The sequence below is a fragment of the Schistocerca serialis genome, chromosome 3, assembly GCF_023864345.2.
Source record: "Schistocerca serialis cubense isolate TAMUIC-IGC-003099 chromosome 3, iqSchSeri2.2, whole genome shotgun sequence".
Taxonomy (NCBI): domain Eukaryota; kingdom Metazoa; phylum Arthropoda; class Insecta; order Orthoptera; family Acrididae; genus Schistocerca; species Schistocerca serialis.
Genome location: NC_064640.1, coordinates 162,787,318 through 162,789,859, shown reverse-complemented (window position 1 = coordinate 162,789,859; position 2,542 = coordinate 162,787,318). Strand labels below are relative to the sequence as shown.

At 44.6% G+C, this 2,542-nt stretch overlaps 1 non-coding gene across 1 annotated transcript; it reads left to right on the top strand.

The window, feature by feature from the left end:
* The first annotated feature begins 2,244 nt into the window (after positions 1-2,244).
* Positions 2,245-2,319, top strand: Trnal-caa (transfer RNA leucine (anticodon CAA)). The gene has a single exon. It is a non-coding gene; the product is annotated as a tRNA-Leu (tRNA).
* Positions 2,320-2,542: the final 223 nt, after the last annotated feature.

Genomic DNA, 2,542 nt, shown 5'->3' with positions numbered 1-2,542 from the left:
CATCTTACTGTTGGTGAGTAACCAATTGATACATAAGCTATACTCGTGGATGATAAAGAAGGACGGTAGGTGTGCGGTTCGATTGTCGCTCAGGCACAAAAATTTGTATCCTTATTTTAGATTCAAACACCTAGCAGCTGGTAAGATAAAACGATACATAACATTTGATTTTACTTAGTTAACAATCCGATTACGAGTTGGGTTCGTATCTCAGTCACAGAACATCACATCATGCATTTCGCTTTAAATGCATGCACACCTTGTTATTTCTGAACGGAGGTATATCAGACATCTTTCATGGTTAGTTAACAGAGACGAAAGGGTCTTGATAGGAGTCCCAGTTTATTACAAAAACTGTGGTCGTTTATTTTCAAGTTTAGATTTAGTTACTGATAGTGGCGAAAATTTCGGTAATTCATGACTCTTTATGGCTAATCAGCAATATAGATTAGATTAGATTTGATTCCATTAATATTTGTTCCATAGATAATGAATAAGACATTTCTTAATGACATGGAACGTGTCATTTTAATGAAAGATTTCTTTACATACCATGATTCAATTTCTTTGCAACAATTATTTACTCTCTCTCTCAATCTTTTTTATATTTATCTCTATCTCCCACTCTGTCTGTTTCACACACTCTCACACACACTCACACACACACTCATACACAATGATTTTAATTTTTATTTGTTTGTTGTGCTCAACTATCGGGCAGGCACGAAAACGTCCATGAATGAGTTTCTTAGTTTTGAGTACACTTACGAAAGAAATATAAAAAAACCTATGAGAGTTACTGATTTATGATGCTTAGTTTAACCTCAGTTCTCAGTATTATTAGTAACTACGCTCCAGTCCCTAAACCTAGTTACAGAAATGGAGATCAGACACTATACGTATTCCAGGCCGTGCCAGCCCCGTCTTTGAGATGACAACTACGGTCACTTCCCAGCCCTGTGTAGCAACACATCGGTTCGTCTTCTTCCTGCTGGTACTGTAACTGAGATTTGGCAACAAGGCAAGGTATGTTTGGCAACTCTGTGATCGACGAGTTACTTCCTGGTGTGCACTCATTTAAGCCTCAAAGTTCACTTGATTTTTCCTGTCAGTTCCAGCTTTACTTCTGCCAGTACCTCGTCTCCTACCTTCCAAACTTTACAGAAGCTCTCCTGCGAACCTTGCAGAACTAGCACTCCTGAAAGAAAGGATATTGCGGAGACATGGCTTAGCCACAAAAGGGCTCTGAGCACTATGGGACTCAACTGCTGAGGTCATTAGTCCCCTAGAACTTAGAACTAGTTAAACCTAACTAACCTAAGGACATCACAAACATCCATGCCCGGGGCAGGATTCGAACCTGCGACCGTAGCGGTCTTGCGGTTCCAGACTGCAGCGCCTTTAACCGCACGGCCACTTCGGCCGGCGCTTAGCCACAGCCTGAGGGATGTTTCCAGAATGAAATTTTCACTCTGCAGCGGAGTATGCGCTGATATGAAACTTCCTGGCAGATTAAAACTGTGTGCCCGACCGAGACTCGAACTCGGGACCTTTGCCTTTCGCGGGAGCGCTTCTGTAAAGTTTGGAAGGTAGGAGACGATGTACTGGCAGACGTAAAGCTGTGAGTACCGGGCGTGAGTCGTGCTTCGGTAGCTCGGTTGGTAGAGCACTTGCCCACGAAAGGCAAAGGTCCCGAGTTCGAGTCTCGGTCGGGCACACAGTTTTAATCTGCCAGGAAGTTTCATATCAGCGCACATTCCGCTGCAGAGTGAAAATTTCATTCTGGAAACATCCCCCAGGCTGTGGCTAAGCCATGTCTCCACAATATCCTTTCTTTCAGGAGTGCTAGTTCTGCAAGGTTCGCAGGAGAGCTTCTGTAAAGTTTGGAAGGTAGGAGACGAGGTACTGGCAGAAGTAAAGCTGTGAGTACTGGGCGTGAGTCGTGCTTCGGTAGCTCAGTTGGTAGAGCACTTGCCCGCGAAAGGCAAAGGTCCCGAGTTCGAGTCTCGGTCGGGCACACAGTTTTAATCTGCCAGGAAGTTTCATATCAGCGCACACTCCGCTGCAGAGTGAAAATTTCATTCTGGAAACATCCCCCAGGCTGTGGCTAAGCCATGTCTCCGCAATATCCTTTCTTTCAGGAGTGCTAGTTCTGCAAGGTTCGCAGGAGAGCTTCTGTAAAGTTTGGAAGGTAGGAGACGATGTACTGGCAGAAGTAAAGCTGTGAGTACGGGGCGTGAGTCGTGCTTCGGTAGCTCAGTTGGTAGAGCACTTGCCCGCAAAAGGCAAAGGTCCCGAGTTCGAGTCTCGGTCGGGCACACAGTTTTGATCTGCCAGGAAGTTTCATATCAGCGCACACTCCGCTGCAGAGTGAAAATTTCATTCTAGAGACCATTTATGTTGTTTAATTTTTCTCCTTTTCTAATTACGCCAACTTGAACGCGCTACATTCAGTTCAGTTCTCTTTACTTTGGTGCAGGGACGCGCAAGTGCCAACGCAGGCACAAACAAGAGTTCCTTAATTTTAATGCCAAGCAGAATC